At 41.0% G+C, this 22,500-nt stretch overlaps 1 long non-coding RNA gene across 3 annotated transcripts in view; it reads left to right on the forward strand.

Annotated features, from left to right (window-relative positions):
- Window positions 1-22,500, forward strand: part of LOC148891307 (uncharacterized) — a 33,486-nt gene that overhangs the window by 1,765 nt on the left and 9,221 nt on the right. The window contains exons 1-3 of one of the 3 annotated variants that reach the window (XR_016116530.1): window positions 4,344-4,543; window positions 7,137-7,224; window positions 19,598-20,300. This is a non-coding gene — a long non-coding RNA (uncharacterized LOC148891307). Of the gene's footprint in view, window positions 1-4,343; window positions 4,544-7,136; window positions 7,225-19,597; window positions 20,301-22,500 lie in introns of those variants that run through there. The other 2 variants (XR_016116529.1, XR_016116531.1) reach the window with 2 other exon arrangements.

Consider the following 22,500-nt stretch of genomic DNA (forward strand, 5'->3'; position numbering starts at 1 on the left):
ATCGTACTTGAAACGACTCTATTTCCTATACAAGATGAAGTGAGAGTTCATTCATTTTTCACCAAAGTGTGGCGCTGTTTCTTCTTGTCGCCTGCATTCTGAATGTATTCAATCACACGTTTTTCGTTATTTTTGTATGTTTTTCGCAAACCTGGGCCATATTATAAAAGTCTAGTTTGGTTAAAATAATTAACATATTATGAAATAATTTATTAAATTATGAAACTCTAAATGACAATATTTAATACACGTCGAAAACCAAAACATAAAAAATACACGAGCAAAGAAAACCCGGTGTATTTTTATATACATTATTTTATTCATCACATGATCATTCTTGTTAAGCCTAAAATTGGGTCAATGGTTCAGAAGAAGAATTTCAAACTCGGTGGCGAATCCCTCAAACGAAATTACTAATGCTAAAAAAACAAGGAATGAAATTGTGAATTTAAGAATATTTACTAATTCACTGCCAGACGTGCAAAAACGTGTCCACTCCAGTGCCAGGGTTTTTGTCATTGTCACTCGAAATCCAGGACCCACAGAATATTGAGTTTTAGGACATAAAATTAAATGTATAACGTATAGGAAACCTTAGACTTCCTTCTTTTATCAGAAAAAAGAGTAAATTCCTAAATTATATGGGTCTGGAGTTATATGAGCTTGAAATGAGGGCGGCTCTCCAAAATAAAATGCAATACATACATATTGGTTTATATAGCGCTTTAACAACAGCTGAAGCTGGAACAAAGAGCTACCATGGACGAAAGGCAAATTCTACCCCCTTATAGAAGGGGAAAACATTGCCAGAGGTCTTACCAGCGCTTTATGCAGGAAAAAAATACGTCATATTTTCAATCCCCGAATAATTTCGTGAATGTCAGTCTTAAATTAGCCCCCCTTTTTTAATTATTATTCAGCACTATTGTAGCTTTTTTAATTAATTGATTAGTTGGTTGATTTATTTCAATATATTTTTTTTATATCAAACACGCCTGCATGATTTTTATGGCGTGTTCGGCACATGCAAATACAGTATAATATAATATGTGGCAAATTTGATAGGCCCCGCCTCCTTTTCGTTGTCCACCTCTCTCCTCCTTGCATCTTTTATCATAATATGCACGCATACATTTCTGAATATTAATAGTAAATATTTAAGAGCACACAAAATTAAAAATGAATATGAGTGAATATATATGCCAATATGTAAAAAATATGTCTTTTGTGTGCATATATTAAAATCGTATAAAGATACAAAAAATGTTCGTTTTTATAACGTGTGTGTTTGTGTGTGTGTGTGTGTGTGTGTGTGTGTGTGTGTGTGTGTGTGTGTGTGTGTGTGTGTGTGTGTGTGTGTGTGTGTGTGTGTGTGTGTGTGTGTGTGTGTGTGTGTGCTTGTGTGTGTGTGCGTGCGTGCGTGCGTGCGTGTGTGTGTTTTGTTCCTTTATTCAACAAAACGGAGCACGGCTGGACCTTGAACCACGTCCACAATGCTAATTAGCAAAGTGTACATTGTTTAATGAAGCTCAGGGTTAGCTATGTGCTCGTGTGAGGGGAGCATCGATGGAGGAGGAGAAGGACACAGAGTTCGGGGGTGGGGCTGGGGGGACATTGTTGTGAGCCTGGGAAAGTGTAGCAGAGCCGACGCCAGACTCGGGTGTGCGGTGGGGGTGCGGGATGCGAGACCAGACCGGATTGTCATGGAAATGTCTCTCCAGTACGTCGTTGAACTTGATTTTGACTTCTCTTTTTTTCTGTAGCCCCTCAAACCCCTTTCAGCCGGTTGAGGGGTCGGGGTGGGGGGGGGGGGGGGGGTTACACGTTTGTGGGAAAATCCTTCCTGAACACTTGAGTGTGTGAAATACATCCATCTTTTTTTTCACATTATGGTGTTGTTTGAGTTTGTGTATAATTATCTGATTGCCCCCCCATCATGCACGCACATTTTTAAGATCGTTTTTTTTCCTAGTTGAATTTTTACAACATGCAGCATGCAGCGGCCTACCTGAACATTGCGCGGACGATTGGATCTTATAAATGATGTCGAGCGGAAACCGAAAGATTCGAGATGCACTAGGACTGGGCCGCTTTGCACGTGCACGTTGACTCGACACCCACCCGAGTCGAGTCACATAACAGATTGTCCACACACCATAATCAGATATATATAACTGCTATCTGGTAATATAGGCAAAGTATACCTTCCCCCTTGTTTTTTTATTTTTTTATATGTCTTCACAATATCTGCGCATCTTGCACGCACGCGCATGCTCGTATTCAGTACTACACGCAGGCGTGATTTCAACTTGAGCACATGTTGCAAATTGCTTGTAATGTATGTGTGTGTGTGTGTGTGTGTGTGTGCGCGCGTGCGTGTGTGTGTGTGCGCTTTATCTCGTCATGCAGTCCGAATATCAGTCACATCTTAATATCACACTCGAGATGTCTATCGACGTAGGTGTGTGTGTGTGTTAGCGAGTGTGTGTGTGTGTGTGTGTGTGTGTGTGTGTGTGTGTGTGCGCGTTCGTGTGTGTTTAAGAGTACAGTGAGTCCTCAACCTACGAACTTAATTGGTTCCCAGACAGTGTGTAAGGCGAAAAGTGTGTATCTAAAAAAAAATTCCCATAGAAAACCATTAAAATGGGAATAATCCATTCCCGGGTTTCCATAAAATATACTTTTCAACTAAATAAGCCTAAAAAACTACACACAACATACCTTATTCTATGTATAATAAATGTGCTATTGTATTGTAATGAAAGAAATACACTGCACTGTATCATAAAGTCACTTTATTTACATTTGTGATGGTCATTGATGGCTTGATGGAATGGCGTCGGAGGTCAAACGGAATTGCTGTTTGGAAAGAGAGGCACATTACATGAGAACTGTAATGAAATAAATAAACTGTGCTGTAAAATAAAGTTTTATTTGCCTTTTTGATGGTCGTTGATGGCTTATGGAAGGAGAGTCACCTTCCATAAGGACTGTTGGTAACCTCTGTTGCGGTTCGGTCATGTGCTTCCGCCGAAGATCACTCCGCCAGCCGTGGTGGGTGTGTATTATGAAAATAGTGCTTATTATAAGGTTTAATTTTCAGAAATTTGACGTTTGTAAGACAAAAAGTTTGTAAGATAAGGTGTTTGTAAGTTGAGGTCTCACTGTATGTGCAATTCCTGCAAATTCCTTCAACCTGCATTTTTTTTTTTTCATTCATACGAGTTACCTGGAAGAAATTGTTTTTCAAAGTGATTCTGAGTGTCCGATATAATTGGGAGCATTTTACAGTTTGAAATGATAGGAGCCATTAGGTATAAATAAATAAATAAATAAATAAATAAATAAATAAATAAATAAATAAATGCACTTTTGCTGTTAATTGGGTTCATTGCCTTGCGAATAGCAGGAATAAATTGTAGTAAAGAAATAATCATTTATATTAATACTATATAATAATAATAATAATAATAATAATAATAATAATAATAATAATAATAATAATAATAATAATAATAATAAGAAGAAGAAGAAGAAGAAGAAGAAGAAGAAGAAGAAGAAGAATAAAGCAGTCCCAAAGACAGTAGAAAGAATCAGGTAGTAAAACCAAAGCAAATGGACGGATGGATTTATGCAAGACTAAATTTGCATGGATTTTTTTGGGGGGAAGGTGGGTGTTGTCATTGTCACCTGAATTCCATCCAGGGCCCATACAATACTAAGTTTTAGGACTACATAAACACTCAATGCAGTGTACGGAACCTTAGACTGTGTTCTTTCATCAGAAAAAAAGAGTTAATTCCTAAATGATATGGGTCTGGAGTTATATGAGCCTGTATGGTGGCTGTCCAAAATACAATGTAATACATACTTGTTGGTTTATATAGCGCGTTAACAACAGCTGAAGCTGGAACAAAGCGCTAACATGACAAAATGGGAAATGCTGCCCCCATTGCGAGAGGCCATGGCCAGCGCTTTATCGGCACCCAAGCATGAAAAAAATAAGAAATTCGGGAATGGCGCTCTACATCATATTTTCATTTCCTGAATAAATTAATGAATGGCAGTGAATGAGTTAAGAGCTAAAGAAGAATTAATTACACAGGGGGAAAAAACAAGCTTCCAGTCATTTCCACTTGCAATTGGGTGTGAATGAAACACGGGTTGTTCATTTACACGTCGGCTAATGTTTTTGGATTCCCGCCTCTTTCTCTCTCCCTGACCCCCCATCCCCCCTTTCCCAACCTCCCTCTCTCTCATGCCCTCCTCCCTCCGTTCTTGTGAGGCGGAGTTAACGTGTGTGTGCTGTCACCATGTGCACTTCTTGCACTTGTCAGTCGCACTCTGCAAGAAGCTGCACGTCCACTTGGAGTTGCCCTACAAATGCCTGCATGTATACTTTTAAAATATATTTCCTTTTTTTTCAAAATTGGTATCTTTTCAGAGGAGGGGGAGTGTCTAAAAAGCGGACTTGAGATTTTATTTACATTTTCTTGATTCTGATATTGCTTGACTGAAGAGGAGGAGTCATGTTGTCGTGCAAGTAAGTGTGATATTGTGTATTTTTAAACAGTCGACTTGCATTAAAAGAATGCATGTGAAGCATTTTTATCCATCATGATCAATTTTCTATTTTGTTCATGACCTGGATGTCATTATGGAATAGCATTTAATATTCAAAAGCGTTTATGATGACACAAACCGGGAACCATTTTCCAGTGAGATCTATATTATATGTAATATAAGCTCTCCTCTCAGCTTTGGGGCTATGCGGGGCGCGGCCCCTTTAAGAAAAATCACAGGCTTAGTTTGTATCTTTGGTTATCTAGCTGTATGAGTTTTAATTTCATAAAGCTAGAGAACCGAAAGTACCAACTGACGCCGAACACCTCGCAACGCCCCACGCCCCATTTTATCCACGACGCCTCTCTGGACCGGAGGACTCGCTCCGAGCAGTATCTTGCTCAAGGGGACCCTGGATGTGCAGGGGGCGGGAGGGGGGGGGGGGGTACTCAAGCCGCCACTGAGGAAAATGAGGAGGATGGGGATGATATTCGCTCGGGTAAAAGAAGACTCACTTGCTGGTTTGGCACATGCGCCTAGCTTCAACTTAATTCATTCATCATTTCGACCTTTGAGACATAAAATGAGACGTTGGCGAGCATATTAGGGGGGGACTTGACACTGGTCAGCACGTAAATGAGTGTTTGAAGTAGAATAATGTCCAGGGTGAGAAGACGAAGAAGGTGTCAAATGACCCGGCGTGATTGGCCAGTTTGGGGGAACACGTGATGAACCTCCATCTTTTACAGATATTTGTTTATGCCAGGATGCTTTTCAATTTTTGGACTCACTTGTAGTGACACTTTCGTTTCAATATGATGTCATTTTTCATACACCTGACTTCTAAAATGTAGCTTCTACTGTAGGTGTGTCTTCATTTCCAAACCTAATTTCCAGCAAATCCATCTTGGTCTGATTGGCAGCTAATTGCAGGGCCTGTACGGGCAAACAATCAATCGAGATGTTTCTTATCACTCTCAGTTCAAGATGGCGGACAACGTGCCAGTGTTTGCACCGACGCTCCTGCTATTTTGTCTCTTTTTACGATTCACAATGCTTGTTTTCGTCTTCGGACATCTTAACTCATTCACTGCCGGTGTGGAAGAAGTTAGCCTTTCGTGCCATAAGACCACTGGTGTCCAAGTAAAGGCCCAGGGGCCAAATCTGGCCCGCCATCTCATTTTATTCGGCCCGCCCAAGCAAATCAAATTCTATCATGTTTGATAAATTCCGAACCAAATTTTTAAATTGTCCCATGTCAACCTCAATAACATTATTTTTGGCTTCAAATTTGAAAACGAGTTATTCATTTTTTTAACTTTATGTTACTTTCGGCATGAGTGAACGCTGGCGCGTGTGGCTGCCGCTGCTCACCCACTGAAAATATATCCTGTGACTGTAAGATGTCCTTGAGAGTTTTGAAACGTGCTTATAAATGAAATGTATTATTATTTTTTATTATTAACTCATTCACTGCCAGACGATGTGCAAAAATGTGTCCACTCCAGTGCCAGGGTTTTGGGCATTTTCTCAAATTGCAGGACCCACAGAATATTCAATTTTAGAACGACATAAATATTCAATTCAGCGTAAGAAACCATAGCATCTCTTCTTTCATCATGAAAAAGAGTTAATTCCTAAATGATATGAGTCTGGAGTTATCTGAGCTTGAAATAAGGGCGGCTGTCCAAAATAAGTTTCCAAAATGCAATACATACATAATGGTTGATGTATTCTTTCATCAGAATTTTTTTAAATAAATGTATAATTTTTATTTTATTATTTTAAGCTTAGAAACACCAAAACCCGAATGGCGCTCCACATCATATTTTCAATGGCAAGTGAATGAGTTAAATGTGACACAACGGAGCATGACATGGCTAACGGAAGAAGCATCAATTTTGAGGTTGTGAAAGCACTTAAAATAATGGACATGACCATAAACGGTGCAACAACACAGGTAGACACACGGGAATAAAAATACTCACAAGGATATATTCTTTATCCTCTATGAAAAACGCAACTTGTGCCTGACTGAGTCACTTGGCTGTGAAGCTCTTCTTCATCACTCAAAACCAATTTTGTTTTTGAACCATATTCAATTGACTGGATTATTATTGCTAGCAAAGAAAAAAAAATAGGACAACGGATGGCATTTGAGCTATTCCTGGCATGGAATGATCAGTTCTGGGAGATGACTGAATATCCCTGAAGTTCTAACATGCTCAATTTAGACCATGACTGCTTGATGTGCAGCGTTAAGACAAGAAATTGGCCCGAATGTGATTGACTGTGTGCATGCGTGTGATTGTTTTGCATGGAACAAGCTGTATCTCGTCTGTTTTGTGTAGCTTAGCAACTGAAGGTGCCCAGATGCTGCAAAGATTCAATTGTATCCTCATTTCATTGTGCATTTTGTATTAAGCATGGCATACCAGACAATCGGACATGCAGCATATGGTATCATACATGGGGAAATTAACGACTTTATATAATATTTTTCCCCAAACGTCCTTTTTATTGTTATAACTTCCCTATGCTCCAACATGATCTTTTGTCTTTTTCTTTCAAAGCAGAATATCAAAAAGTTCCACCCGCCAGTTTGCTTCTGAAGCCGGAAGGCTAGCAGTGATGATGAGGAGCTCATCCGTCAGCCTGCAGGTACACGTGCGCTTCAGCTGTCCTTTCCAGTCTCACTTTTATAGTTTGCACCTGGAGGTCAAATGAAAAAGATGCTCCAAGCTTTTTCAAAGTTACGGAATGAAGAGGAAAGGAAAGGAAGAAGTTGAAAAAGGAAATACAGGAGCAGCTGTAAAGGCAGCCACTCTCGCGGCGCCATCTTGTAGCTAAATAACAAAAACAAAACCACACAAATAATGTCACATAACACAAAAGACACAGACAGTCATTCAATCTTAAGTACTTTCCGCTCCCTCTTTGTTGTATGAAGCAGTTCTAGATGAAAAAAGATAGTCTTTTTCACCAGTGTCTTTTTTCACCAGTGGATCAGGGACGTAATGGTGGAATCTGCATGTGTGCTCCCAGCTAAATGTTGAAAGCAAACACCAAGCTGTAGCATCCATTGACAAAAAGAGATTGTCTCACATGTAAATCCTCTTCAATTCCAAACTGCGAAAGTTCCACAAATTGGCGCACTGCACTGACGCTTCTTTCTTGTAATTTTTGTTGTGTGTGTGTGTGTGAGTCTGTGTGTGTGTTTCTTGAGTCACGGATACTTTAGTCGCAAGTCTATATTTTAACTCATTCACTGCCAGACGTGCAAAAATGTGTCTACTCCAGTACAAGGGTTTTTATCATTGTCACTCGAATTCGAGGACTCACAGAATATTGAGTTTTAGGATTAAGATCTGGAGTTATATAAGCTTGAAATGGGGGCGGCTGTCCAAAATACAATGCAAGACGCGACCGAAGAAGCGGGATGGAAAATCGATGGATGGGTGGACATACATATTGGTTTATGTAGCGCTTTAAAGGACAACCGACGCCTCCGGACAAGTTGTGTCCATAATTTGTAAAATGGCTTCAAATGACTTCTACTGAGCATATTTTACAAAGATTCCACCGCATATAGCTATATTTTACGTTTTAAGACTCGCGCTGAATATTCCGGAAGTCTTGTTTTTCAGTTGGTGACGAGTCCTCACGTCACGTCACTGAAGGAACGCCCCTGACCGAGAAAGGACACACTGTAGCAGGCCTTTTATCACATCAATGCATTTTGCGGTACTTTGTTTAGTCTGAAAACTTCGTGTTGATCCGTGTTGATGGCGAAATTAGAAGGAAAATATATAAATAACGCGATGGTGAATCCTTGTGTGTTGTGACAAAAATGTTGAGCTAATTTCCACACGGAGCTTTGTCGCCATCTTCTGCATGTTTTGGGTGCGACATTCTCCCCACTTCCCCGATCCTTCAAAATGACACGATATAAATTATTTAATCGATTGCAAACATGTATGCTTTCCTCTTCAGAACTATTTGAATCATATTCATAACTGGATAAGTAACAAGAAAGCATCTTTTCCGAATCTGAAGCCATTGTTTTGATTCTCCAGCAAGGCAAGACGTCTTGGGGCGGGACCTTCTGAAACTGGACACTTCCGGGTTCAATTTGAAGTAGTTTTTGGACACTTTAAGTCATTTTTATTGGTGTTTTGCATTTGACAATAAATATACTGCATGTTTTGGGTATTTTAGATGCTATAAAACGTTTTTCTGATGTCAGTTAGAAAACAAAAAAGTGATGTCGGTTGTCCTTTAACAACAGCTGAAGCTGCAACAAAGTGCTAATATGGAAAAAAGGGAAATCCTTCCCCTTTGTGGAAGAGAAAATTAAGCAATAATTATGCGTTATCGGCACCCAAGTATGAAAAACCACAACCTGAACAAATTCGAGAATGGCGCTCCGCGTCATATTTTCAATTCCCGAATAAATTCCTGAATGGTAGTGAATGAGTTAAAAATAATGGTTATATTTGAATAAAAAAAACATCTATGCAAGCAGACGGCCGCTACAAGTGTCTGCCTATTTCTCCTTCGGAAAGCTCATATTTATACACATGAACAGACAGTTATCATCTGTAATTTAAAGCAGATTCTTTACTTACAGACAGTGTATTTTAGGTGTTCAAATACCTGACATGTTTCGGCGTATACTTCCGCCTTCGTCAGAGTGTCCTTTCTCGGTCAGGGGCGTTCCTTCAGTGACGTGACGTGAGGACTCGTCACCAAGACTTCCGGAATGTTCAGCGCGAGTCTTAAAACGTAAAATATAGCTATATGCGGTGGAATGTTTGTAAAATACGCTCAGTAGAAGTCATTTGAAGCCATTTTGCAAATTATGGACACTCTGACTAAGGCGGAAGAATACGCCGAAACATGCCAGGTATTTGAACACCTAAAATACACTGTCTGTAAGTAAAGAATCTGCTTTAAATTAGATATCAAGTAGACAGGATGAACTTAGTACAACGAGTTATCATCTGTGTTATGAAACTCAACTAGCAACCCCACCCGCAAACCTCCTCCAACTGCAGACATTTTAATAATAATAATAATAATAATAATAATAATAATAATAATAATAATAATAATAATAATAATAATAATAATAATAATAATAATACATTTCATATCTAAGCGTCTTTTGCATTGTCTCAACAGCAAAGTAATTGAATTTTGTATGTACGGAGTGTGAAATGATAGGAGTGTCTATACATCATTTGCTTTTTCTTATGAACATTTCTATACTCCTTAACCGATACACACACACACCTCATTCATTCACATGTGGTCAGCGTTTTATCCCTTTAACCACAATGATCCTATTTGTCAGGTAGTGTGTGGTAGGTGGCGGGGAGGTGGCCGTGTAATCTTTGATGCGGTTCCTTTATCCCGTTACCTAAGCACGGGGAGTCGCGCTCAAGTCGACGTTTTGCACCCGCTCATGTGGAAAGAGCATTTGGGTGGCTTTGTCCTTTCCGTCCTTAATGCCTCGACGCGACAACCTCCCCCTTGTCTCCTTGTTATTATCAACCACGTTCACACAAAGGTGTGCGGCCGATGCATAATTTAGCCACTGTCATGCATTTGGGTGACATGTCAGCAATTTGGTAACTTTGGGGGAAATTATTTCTGGTCTTTCCAAACGTCACTGGGATTTTATTTGAACAAAATATGCCCCAAGACATCATTCCACCTCTCGACTTAGGCGCTTCTCATTCACCCGGGCATTAAACTCATTCACAGCCAGACATGTGCAAAAATGTGTCCACTCCGGTGCCGGGGTTTTTGTCATTGTCACTCAAATTCACAGAATATTTAGGTCGTTGTCATTCGAATTCCAGCACCTACAGAGTATTGAGTTTTAGGACTACATAAACATTTAATACTGCGTAAGAAACCTTAGACTCTCTTCTTTCATCAGAAAAAAGTTATTTCCTAAATTATATGAGTCTGGAGTTATATGAACTTGAAATGAGGGTGGCTGTCCAAAATACAATGCAATACATACATATTGGTTTCTACAGACGCTCCCCAATTTATGAACGAGAAACGTTTCAAATGGATGTTCGTGAAGTTGCTTCAGTGCTAAATTTTGTACGGAATGTATGTTTGAAGGACAACCGACGCCTCCGGACAGGTTGTGAATATTCAGGCAGTCTTGTTTTTGAGTTGGTGACGATACCTACCGTGACATCACGGTAGGTATCGTCACTGACCGAGAAAGCGACACACAATGCTTTTTGGGTACTTTGTTTGGTCTGAAAACTTCGTGTTGATGGCGAAATTAGAAGGAAAACACATAAATAACGCGATGGTGAATCCTTGTGTGTTGCACCAAGACTATTATTTGATACTAGTTGACTCAAATTCCCAGCAGACAAATTAGCTCATTTCCAACGGAGCTTGGGTGCCATCTTGTGCATTTTCTGGGACGCTGCATTACAGTCCAGACATTTCAAAATGAGACGGAAGGACTTCTTTAATCGATTGCAAACATTTATGCTTTCCTCTTCAGAACTATTTGAATCATATTCATAACTGGATGAGGCACAAGAAAGCATCTTCTCTGAATCTGAAGCCATTGTTTTGATTCTCGAGCAAGGCAAGACGTCCTGGCGTGACGTCATGAACAAGGAGGCGGGACCTTCTGAAACTGTAACTTGCTGAGGTCATTTTGAAGTAGTTTTGGGACAGTTTAAGTCATTTTATTGGTGTTTGGACTAAAAAATTCAGCCTGTATGTTTTGGGTATTTTAGAACGTTTTTCTGATGTCAGTCAGAAAACAAAAAAACGGTGTAGATTGTCCTTTAAGGCTTATATAACTATGCTTAAGGTTTATATAAGTATGTTTTAGGCTGTATAAATAACATGTATTGGTTTGTACTGAAAAATAAACATTGACAAAATATATGCCTTATACAGATATGTACATGTACAACTGGAGAGAATGCTACATATGTTATTACAAAAATGTTTGTATGGAACTTGAATGTTTGTAAGTAGGGGAGTGTCTGTATAACGCTTTAACAACAGCTGAAGCTGGAACAATTCATAACTTTGCTGCTGTGAAGTGTAAATTTCTCCACTGCTATACAAATAAAGGTACAGTGAGACCTCAACTTACGAACTTAATTGGTTCCCAGACAGAGTGTGTAAGGTGAAAAGTGTGTATCTCAAAAAAAAATTCCCATAGGAAACCATTAAAATGGGAATAATCCGTTCCTGGGTTTCCATAAAATATACTTTTCAACTCAATAAGCCTTAAAACTACACACAACATACCTTATTCTATGTATAATAAATGTGCTATTGTATTGTAATGAAAGAAATACACTGCAAGTTTATTTACATTTGTGATGGTCATTGATGGCTTGATGGAATGGCGTTGGAGGTCGAAGGTCAGAGAGAATTGCTGTTTGGAAAGAGAGGCACATTACATGAGGACTGTAATTAAAGAAATAAGCTGTGCTGTAAAATAAAGTTTTATTGACCTTTTTGATGGTCGTTGATGGCTTATGGAAGGAGAGTCACCTTCCATATGGACTTTTGGTAACTTAACCCCTGGTGCTGTTCGGTCGTGTGCTTCCGCCGAAGATCACTCCGCCAGCCGTGGTGGGTGTGTATTATGAAAATAGTGCTTATTATAAGGTTTAATTTTCAGAAATTTGACGTTTGTAAGACAAAAAGTTTGTAAGATAAGATGTTTGTAAATTGAGGTCTCACTGTACATCCAATCCAATCTAATCCAAAATGCTAACATGGAAAAAAAGGGAAGTGATCCCCCCCTTGTGGAAGGGAAAACACTGCCAGAAGTCTAGCCAGCGCTTTATCAGCAACCTTGCATGACAAAAACAAAAACAGAACAAATTCGAGAATGGTGCTCTACGTCATATTTTCAATTCCGGAATAAATTCGTGAATGGCAGTGAATGAGTTAAGAATTAAACACAAAGTACATATTATCACCAAGGTCAAATTTTCATGGTTCCCCAACCTTGGCGCTCAATAGAAAGCTCAGTTATTCAAATTTCGTATGGAGTTCTTTGAGTTGCCCCGATTTTCCCAAGCTTGCGATTAGCATATGCAAGGGACGAGCCCGCGCTGCTGTTTTCTAAAGTGGATGTAAATTATAACCTCCGTATTATACAGACTGATGGCAGATAAATCTCTCAAGTAATGCATTGCAGAGGGTTGGGGGTTAGGTGAGGGGGGCCTGGGGGTGTCGGCGTGAGCGGGTGAGCTACTGTACAATAGCTGGTGGCAGATGGATGTTAATACACGCAAGTAAAGCGCTCACGCTGAACTTTCTCTGCAGCGAAGTAGAAATTCTTCCGAAAGTGTGCGGCCGTGGCGCTCTAGACAAATATTAACACAAGGAGATTACTAAACTGAAATTTGCACTTGGTGGCTCCCAAAAAAAGGCCTCGCGAGCAAAATGGAGATCTCTTTAGAAATCGCTATGCAAACGAGGTGCTTGAATAATAAGTTGTATTTTTCAAGGACTGGAGAAGGGGGGACTGGAGGGGCAGGGGGGGGGAGGTTGCTTTTGAAAGCCACTAGGCCGCAGCGTGAATAGGATTGAAGATGGAGAGGGGGGGTCTAGTCAGACAAGGGTAAGGGGGTCTAAAGGGGGTAGCGGGGGAGACGGGGGGGGGGGACCCCAGCAGTCTAGGCCTCAGCCGAAGCAGCTGTGAAAAGGGGTTCCGTCTTTTTCCCACGCCCAGCAAGACGCGCAAACACTGCCGCAACTCGCCAGGGTCAAGTCCCATCACTGATATATACACTCATGCACACACGCACGCACGCAGGGGAGCGTGTGTGTACGACTTGTGCAAATTAACAAGCTGGTCGCTGCGACATAGGGACACCTGCCATTCCCCCACAATCCTTTGCGCCCTCTCCCTTTTTTTTGACAAGACAATAATGAAGCCCTAACTTCAATTTGAACTTAAAATTTGTCTGCGGATTAAACAAAGACTCCGCAAAATAATGCCGTGCCGTATAAATGTAATAGTGATGAGCAAGCGATGAAAAGGTTTCTTCGGACGTCATCTGTACTTCTTTGAAGGTGTCGGACATTCTGCTTCTCATCTAAGAGGTGAAATGTCCGACACCTTCAAAGAAGAACAGATGATGTCCAAAGAAACTTTCATTAATGGACCACTCATGTACGACTAAGAGTGAATGAGTTAAAGGACAACCGACACCTTCGGACAAATTATGTCCATAATTTGTAAAATGACTTCAAATGACTTCTACTGAGCGCATTTTACAAAGACTCTGCCGCATATAGCTATATTTTACGTTTTAAGACTCGCATTGAATATTCATGAAGTCTTGTTTTCGAGTTGACAACGATCCCCTCAGTGACGTCACCGAGGGAACGCCCATGACCGAGAAAGCGACACACAATGCATTTTGAGTACTTTTTTTCCGTCTGAAAACACTGTGTTGATGGCGAAATTAGAAGGAAAACGCGATAGTGAATCGTTGTGTAGATGTAAGTTGACACAAAATCCCAGCGGACAAATCAGCCATTTCCGACGGAGCTTGTGCGTCATCTTGTCCATTTTCTGGGACGTTACATTGGAGTCCAGGCGGCTTGAATTGAGACGGAAGTGTCACGGTTTGCAAGGTGGTGATGGCGGTTGTGGCAGGAGGGAGCAGGAGGTTGTATTTTACAAATTGTATTAAAATAAAGTCAGCAGGAACAACATCTAAAACATCAAAATCATCTGAACAGAAAAATACAAAGTATCAAAGAAAACCAAGAGTAAAAGTCTGCCAAGATGAAACAAACCTGACAGGATGCAGAAAACACATGCACAGCATACAATGCATACAATGACCCGACACCGAATGGTGGTGCCGGGAGTTCTTTTAACTGCCACTGATGAAGACGACTAACACCTGAGCAATTGAGGGTGGGGCCGACAGCACTACCCGTTGGTCGGCAAACAGACCGTGGCAGTCTGCCACTGATCAGGACGACCAGCACCTGTCTATGTGCAGGCGGGGCCGACAGTGCCACCCGTTGGTCGCCAACCACATCGTGACAGGAAGGACTTCTTTAATCGATTTAACATGTATGCTTTCCTCTTCAGAACTATTTGAATCATATTAAAAACTGGATGAGTACCAAGAAAGCTCTTTGAATCCATTGTTTTGATTCTGGAGCAAGGCAGTGTGTGACCAATAGTGATGTCACGAACAAGAGGGCGGGACTTTCTGAATCTGCCCAGTTCTGATCTCATTTTGTGGCAGTTTTGGGACATTTTAAGTCATTTTTATTGGTGTTTTGCATTTGACTAAAAATATCAGCCTGCGTGTTTTGGGTGTTTTAGATGCTATAAAACGTTTTTCTGATGTCAGTTAGGAAACAAAAAAATGGTGTCGGTTGTCCTTTAAATGAAGGGAGTAAAACAAAAGGGCTGTCAGAAATATATATTTTTAAAAATCACGTAAAGCACAGACACTGTTAAAAATGTGAGGCGTCAACCACAGCGGTTGTGAGGAATTCTTTAAGTGGACGAAAAATCTACATCAACAAAGAGAATGACTATTTTCCATGGAAAATGCTTTTCAAATCGTCCTGACCTTCTGTCTTTTCTTCGGGGGAGGAGCCGAAAGACATTTTTAAACACAAGACAACACTCATCATTTCCATACTGCCCTCCTCTCAAAACAATTAGCCTGCACAAAAGCAAAGAAGGTCAAAAACATCACGCAGGTATTAAGGAGCTTCACATTTAGGAAGGATTTGCTCTTTCCATTATTGCTTACCCGTTTAAAAGCTTCTCGAGGAGCTTTTTAGAAATGTCGGCAGCTGCTCTTTTGGCGCTGAGAGGCCGTTCCTCCCTTTCCTAACCCTACGTAACCAATCGTGGCGTAGCGACGCTCACAAAGAAGCTAACACTACGCCGTATTTAGTTCTCGCTGTGGCTTTTCCGTCGTCATCTTTTGTTACTTTTCTCTCCCCTACCTTTTCCCATCCGTCCTCCTCGTTGTCATTTTCCCTCCTATTCAGATGAGTTTCAAATTGAGAGGGGAAGGTTTCCTAATTAGCTCTGCAAGGACGCTTTGTGGACGTCATACGCGTTGAGAGCAGATACGTGACAGCCATAGTGTTAACAGACAGCCGCTGTGTATGAACCCTTAATGAGGTTTGTTAGCCGAGTGTGTGTCCCGCTATTTGGGCCACCTTTCAAGCGGCGCGCATGAAGAGAGCGACAATTGTTTGAACAGGCCAGAATGCTGATGCTAATGCGCTAATGCGAGAAGAGGAGCATCACAGGCTTTGAGGCTTGTTTATGCACATTTTTTGGAGAGGAAATATTCAACGATGTCATGTTGCTTTTCAGATCTTTGAGAGACAGTTGGGAAGTTACGTTGAAATGATATAACTCACCTCGGCTAGGGAGGTTATGCGTTCATTTCATTTGTTTGCTTATTAGCGAGAAGCAGCGCTAGCACCAGACCATTTTTTTAAATCCCACAAACTTTATGTGTGTAATCTGAATCACAAACTTTTATATTTTTGTGCAGTGCTGGATAATTGTCTTTTTTTTAACATTATACCGTATTTTCCGGTGTATAATGCGAACCTCCAATGAATGGTGTATTTTCAGGTTGGGGGCATACAAACTATTCCCCGCCCCCAGTCATCGGTTAAAGCCACGTGATTGGTCAAGAACGCAGCAGTGGGGGGTTACAGACAGAGAGAGTGAAACCATTCTCCAAAAAAGAAAATGGCTGCCGACATTTTTTTCATCCTTTATTCCCCGCCCCCAGTCTTCGGTTAAAGCCACGTGATTGGTCAAGAACGCAGCAGTGAAGGGAGGTGTTTTAAACATTAAAGAGACAGGCAGACGACAGAGAGTGAGAAAATTGATATAAAACAGTGAAATATGGACTTGTTTCAACTTTGATAGTTCAAAGGCAGAGTGTAGATTGCAATGTTAAAATTCCCATCACTCAGGCTCCACAAATAACCAGCACTAGCCATCAGTTTAATTTGAAATGAAAAGACAAGCAAGGGAACCAGCTATTAAGGATGTTTCTAGTGTGTCTGCTTGCATCTGTTGCTGTTGCAATATCACAACTTCCAAGATGTACAACCCAGAGCTCCTTGAGACACCTTATGCAAAAAGCTATCCATTCCATCAAGCCATCAACGACCATCACAAAAGTAAATAAAACGACTTTATTAAACAGTACAGTTTATTTATTTAATTATAATACCATAGCACATTCATTATACATAAAATAAGGTATATTGTGTAGTTTTTAGGCTTAGAAAATTATGTTTTATGGGGACCTGGGAACGGATTATTCTCATTTAATGGTTTCCTATGGGAAATTATTTTTTGGAATACACACTTTTCGCCTGACACACTCTGTCTGGGAACCAATTAAGTTCGTAAGCCAAGGTATCACTGTATTCCCAAATTGATTGCTTCTTTTCATTCTTTTTTTAACACCCGCTCTTGATAATGTTACTACTAGGCCCCATGTTGATCCATTCAATCCATCTTGAAACATCCGCCGATCACCAACAGTGAGAGGAAGAAAAGGTTTTCGACAAAAAAAAACGTCAGAAAGGCAACACGACTATTTGGCCAAGATTTGATGTGACTGCAAACAGATGAGAGACGGAGGTTGCAATCCGGATGGAACCGTCAGGAGAAAGGAAATGGATGGAAGTTGCAGGGATGGCTTGCAAGTGTGAGAGCCAGCCAACCTGCTGCGCTCGCATGCTGCCGCCAACGTTGTAAAGTGTCAATCACTATGCAGACGGACAAGCAAAGACAGACATCATTTGTCACTACTCAAAACAGCCCTACATACACACACACACACACACACACACACGAGCGCTCACCACACGTATCCAGAATATCCGTCTTGTTCCTCCTTTCACTCCATTTCCTGGAATAGTCCATTCTGCCAGCGCACGTTTATGAACCTCCTAATCTATTTCCTCTATCTGGCAGTTTTTTCGCCCCCATCGCTGACAAAATCGTTTTTTCTTCTTCTCATTTTGCAGTGGTTCGTTGCTCTTTTCTTCTGTCTCACCAGTGTGCGTTGTAGTCTTTTACATCAGCACAATAGGCTCTCGCGCAGAATTTTTTGATAACCATACACCACCAGACAAATAGCTTACAGTTTAGAGATGTACACCGACTCCATTATCACCTTTTCTTTGCCAGGGGAGGCTTTACCTGTCTTGAATATTAACTAAAAGCATGCATTTAAAAGGACTCTTAATGCACCAGCGTGTGTTGCGTCACACGCGTGTATGATTTTGAAGTGCGCCTTTCAACACTTTCATGTCTTTCAATTCCTTGATCTACTTGATGTGCGTATCACCCTGATGCATAGCACACGCTTGCAAATTGTATAAAAGGAGCTGTCGCGGGACAGAGAGATTGGGCGAACCACGGGACAGAATCATCTCAGACTCATGCCCGGCTAAAAGGACTCTTAATGCACAAGCGTGCACACACACACTGTTGGAGAGACTATTATGTATGAAGGAATGGATAGTTTACAGTCCAGTGGCGGACCGGCGAATCGTGTCGTGTTGTCAAATGAGGCAAATATGATTACAGCTGTTACGTTAACTTTGGTAACTTTTATTTGTCTTCCAATGCAATCGCCGTTTCGCTCAGTCACTCTCTCGTCTCGTCCTTGACGCCTCCTGCTGACGTAATCAGCCAGCGACACTGTAAGATTGTCAACGATTACATCACAAATCACAGATGTTAATTATATTTTGCCCATGAATTCTTATTAAATAATTCCAAATTGTGTTTCGGTTTGCTTTCACCACTTTCCTCCAGTTGTGCTACTTCCGGACGTGTCTTTTCGTATTTAAGCATTTAACCAATCACATTTCAGCCATCATTTGTTACCTGGGTCAGAAATCTACCTGGACGCTTTCGCAGTCAGTTCTGCGGGCCCTGTCGCAATAAATGTGTCGGTCAAACTGTTAGTCTAACCAATTAGATTTTGAGTTGGCAACCCAAACGTGGTACTAACACCTTCTCGAAGGCTCTGGCAACGTAAAAATTTTCGAAAACTATGATTGGCTAGTCATTAGCCATTCATAGTTTGCATAAACTGCTCTGAACCGCGAGTGACAACAGATTCGCTAACTCACGGCTACACGAAAATAGCTAGACGGTAAGTGATAACATAGATTATCTTTTCTAAATACTGTACAAAATTCACGTGTGGGTGCGTGTGCGTGCATGCATGCGCGTGTCTGTTTTAAAATACGTGAACATATGTGCTGCTAAACAGAAAACTGCTCAACAGATTCGCTAATTTGCAGCCAAACGAAAGTAATTAAATGCTAAGTGATAACAGATTATCTTTCTAAATACTGTACATAATTCGTGTGTTCGCGTGTGTGTTTTAAAATACTTGAAACTTACAGCTAAACGAAAATAGCTAAATGTTAAGTGATAACAAATACAGTATTATCTTTCTAAATACTGTACATATTTCGTGAATTCGCGTGTGTGTGTGCGTGAATGTGTGTTTTAAAACTTAATGAGCCGCTAAACAGAAAGCTGCTCAATACATTCGCTATCTTACAGTTAAACGAAAATAGCTAAATGCTAAGTGATAATAGAGATTCTCTTTCTATATTGTACATAATTTGTGTCTGTATGTTAACATTATTGTGCCGCTAAACAGAAACCTGCTCAACAGATTTGCCGCCGTATTGTTTCTGCAACAAGTTGTATTTGATTCTATTCCGCTCCACTTTTGTAAACGTCTCCACTATGAGCAGAGTGCATTTCAAAGAGCACCCAGAGCTCATTTTTATTTGTTTTGTGTGCAGCATTGGGCGCCTTGGGGCAGGTTACAAAAGAGCAAGTTTGTGTTTTCTTCCCACATATTTTTAATCAAAGTGTTACTGTTTGCATTTGCATTTGCATTGAACGGAGGGATGCTAAATGCCAAGGGTGAGGTGGTGTAAAACACTCCTTTTTTTTCAGATGGAAATACGGGTGGGTGGTTGCAAGGCTGGATGAATGCACGTAGATGACTGAACTCCGAGACCCCGGTGCAGCTCATCATCATTGCCATGGGCTCTTCCTTCTCTCCTTCTGTGGCCCGCACCTCCATCCAGGGGTCCAGCTCAGCCCATGAAGCCTGAGCAGGAAGCTCATGAGTGGGCAGTAAAGGATGAAGAAGGTCCCTGAAGGCTAAAAGCACCTCTGCGGGAGAAATCAATATGAAGCATACTCTCCTCGAAGTAGGGTTTTCTCTGCTTCGCTATGCCCTGCGGGGCCCATACGGCCCCCTCTTGGCCGGACTGGACCACTTGGCTGTGTGTGGTTTTGCTGAGGGGGATTCCTGCCCCTTTACAACCCCAACCCAATACATTGAATGCTGAAGCGCTGCCAAGAGGGAACGTTTTTTTTTCCATCTTTCTCCCATTGCAAAGGACTGACATCTTCCCCACCTTGTTTCAAAACCAAGATGGGGCTTTTGATTTCTTTCCATCCCCCGGCTGTCAATGTCTGCAAACATTTGACAAAAAGAGTGATTTTTTTTCCTCCCCTCCACTCTTGGTTTGCTATCACCATTGTGAGCGTTCAAACCAGACAAAAAAAAAACGTGTTGTTCAATAAGACATAATGGACTGAAACAGTAAAGAGGACCACAGCGATGGTGTAACTTCCTCTCATTGCTATGGTAAGTACTTTTTAGCATGTCTTAACTGTATAGTGCAAAATTGCATATTACATGCCATGTTGTCCTCCAGGGTTCTGTTCTAGGCCTCCTTATTATTCTCACTGGGTATAAGACATGTTGAGAATCTAGTGAGTTCTATTGCATTATCGACACTGAGGGGTGAAAAAAGAAAAGTAGAACTTAATTCTCAAAGTATGGCACGAGACCAAAAAGCTTAATTCAGTTTTGGAGTACAGTATTTTCCAGTGTACCAGGCGCACCGGAGTATAAGGCACACCCCTAATGAATGGATGAATGAATTTTCCATTTTTTTCCTAAATATAAGTCACGCCGGACATTCAATGTATGAAAAAACGCTTCTAAATGGAGTCAGTGGTTGCTGACAGTAGTTGCGAGAACTGTTGTGGCTCAATATTACTTCACATATAAGGTGCACCTGCGTATAAGGCGGAGGGCCATCTTTTGAAGAAAATCAAGGCTTTTGGGTGCGCCTTATACCCTGGAAAATACGGTATACGGTGATACCTTGGCTTACGAACTTAATTGGTTCCCAGACAGTGTGTAAGGCGAAAAGTGTGTATCCCAAAAAATAATTTCCCATAGGAAACCATTAAAATGAGAATAATCCGTTCCCAGGTCCCCATAAAACATAATTTTCTAAGCCTTAAAACTACACAATATACCTTATTTTATGTATAATAAATGTGCTATGGTATTATAATTAAAGAAATAAACTGTACTGTATAATAAAGTCATTTTATTTACCTTTGTGATGGTTGATCGCTTGATGGAATGGATAGCTTTTTGCATAAGGTGTCTCAAGGACGTTGTGACATTGCAACAGAAACAGATACAAGCAAACACACTTGAAACATCATTAATAGCTGGTTCTCTTGCTTGTCTTTTCATTTCTAATTGAACGGATGCCTTTTGCGGGTTATTTGTGGAGCCTGATTAATGGGAATTTTAACCTTGCAGTCTACACTCTGCCTTTGGACTATCAAAGTTGAAACAAGTCCAAATTTCATTGGTTACTATCCATTTTGTCACTGTCTCTCTGTCATCTGCCTGTCTCTTTAAGGTTTAAACTACCTCCCCTCACTGCTGCGTTCTTGACCAATCACGTGGCTTTAACCGAAGACTGGGCGCGGGAAATAGTGGACAAAAAAAATTTCGGCAGCTATTTTCTTTTTTGGAGAATGGCTTCACTCTCTCGCTCTGTCTTAAACCCCCGCCCCTCACTGCTGCGTTCTTGACCAATCACGTGACTTTAACCGACGACTGGGGGCGGCGAATAGAGGACCAAAACAAGCTGGCTGCCATTTTATTTTAGGAGAACGGGCTCGTTTGCGAACGACACATCACTCATTGTGGCAGCTCCATGTTTATCCCGAAAAATAGTTCGTATGCCAAGGTAACATTTTCATAAGATTAACGTTTGTAAACCGAAAAGTTCATAAGCCAAGGGGTTCGTAAACCAAGGTATCACTGTATTACAAATTGAGTTGTCTTACTTGTGTCCTTCCATCCACTCAGAACTTCTTTCTTTCCACTGACTGGTAGTCAGACCGCTGATAACTTTGGCGCACGTGGCATTAAATAAAGGAGCACCGATCGCAAATAGCCGCCTTCGTCATCACTTGCATCGCCGTACAGGGATTTGGTGTATGTTTTCCCACCTCCCTGCCCCGCCCTCCATCCAGATGGGCACAGCTTCAGACAAAATGGCTGCCAGACTTTCCCTCTGCCAAAGATGGCGGGTGCGTCTCGGCGCTCTGCCATCTGCGTGTGGCTTTAGTCGTCGTCGTCGGGATTCACACGGGCCGATGGGCTAATTGCATTTGCATAACCCTGCAAATCGTTACTGGCCCGTAGCCGCTGATTGCGATGAATTTGCGGCGACAAAAAGGAGGACAAAGTTGATTTATTATTTTTATGAAGACGTAATCGCGGCAGTTAGTATTTGTTTTAGTCCGTGTTGTTTTTGTAGCTTTTCGGTTCACGTGAGATTAAGGCTGCGGCGACGTTACTCTGCCATATGGCGTGCACGTTTGCATGCAAATGGGACTGTGGGAAAGATTAAGCTGTTTTCATTTTAAAGCAGACAGTTCTCTGTCATATCTATTGGCACACACACGCAGCTCTGCGAGTATAAACAATTAAATAATAAAATGACTTCAAAATTTACATACTACCATCG

Source organism: Hippocampus bargibanti, linkage group LG11, assembly GCF_051943395.1.
Source record: "Hippocampus bargibanti isolate YZ-2025 linkage group LG11, ASM5194339v1, whole genome shotgun sequence".
Taxonomy (NCBI): Eukaryota; Metazoa; Chordata; class Actinopteri; order Syngnathiformes; family Syngnathidae; genus Hippocampus; species Hippocampus bargibanti.